Genomic DNA, 960 nt, shown 5'->3' on the forward strand with positions numbered 1-960 from the left:
TAGCTTCTCCAGCTCCAGAGGTATGGCTCCATCAGCCTTTCTCCATGTGTCTTCTCCATAGGGATGGCTCACAGGGAGTGAGCATGTCTTGCCTCCAGCGAGCTATTTATCTCCTTAGTGCCTCCAAATGTCATCAAGCTGCGGCCCGATTAACAGACTAAATTCCACCCCTTCACTCTGAATCCTCAAATTGACACCAGATTATGTAACTACCACAGCAGGTAACTGGCACCATCTTCATTTTGGTCTCGGCATCATGCAGGCTGGTGTTTGCATGGTCCATTATTCCATTGGACGGTTTCCATGTGCCCTCAATTTTCTTTACCTGTCTTTCTAACTGACAGGAAGAGACCAAAGGTTGCACTTTAATCACTTAGTTTGGGTTTCCAGTGCATATGAAGGTTATGTTTATAATAGTCTGTTAAGTGTGTAATAGTGTGGTTTTGGTTGTTTTCTTTTGTAAGAATCAGTATCAATCTAGTTCCTAGGAGCTGGAGATTGGAAAAGTCCCTGAAACTCTACTCTTGTAAGATGACAGTCTGGCTCCGTTTTCCTTCAACCCGTCCTTTGAGAACATCCCCTCCTGTCGCTGGGTTTTTCGAATTGATATAGGGTCCCCCGGAACTCATGAACGTATGAGGACATGTCTCACATAGTGGGTGGCGCTGTGTACTCCAAAATCCGAAGATTAGGCAGGGGTAAGCCAGGTGCTGGGGCCAGAGGACACACTCCTTTCCTGGCTCTTGCCAGGATGTGGTCATACCCTCTCCTTCTGAGTGGGTTTATTTTTTATGTAGCTGGATGGCATTGTAGGGAATCCTGTTCCCAATTACTCACAGGTGAATCCTATCAGTATCTTCATCCACCTTCTTAGCAGACCCATGCAGGGAAAAAGGTCTTTGGTGAGGGTTACGTAGTTTAATCAAATGTCACCAAAACATTATTCTCCACTGAAGGAAA

The 960-nt window shown here is 45.5% G+C and overlaps 1 pseudogene; it reads right to left on the reverse strand.

Annotated features, from left to right (window-relative positions):
- LOC101645245 overlaps window positions 1-283 on the reverse strand; it is a 6,824-nt pseudogene extending 6,541 nt beyond the window's left edge.
- Window positions 284-960: the final 677 nt, after the last annotated feature.

This window comes from Echinops telfairi, unplaced genomic scaffold, assembly GCF_000313985.2.
Source record: "Echinops telfairi isolate 266 unplaced genomic scaffold, ASM31398v2 ScPeMD7_3533;HRSCAF=4204_0, whole genome shotgun sequence".
Classification (NCBI taxonomy): Eukaryota; Metazoa; Chordata; class Mammalia; order Afrosoricida; family Tenrecidae; genus Echinops; species Echinops telfairi.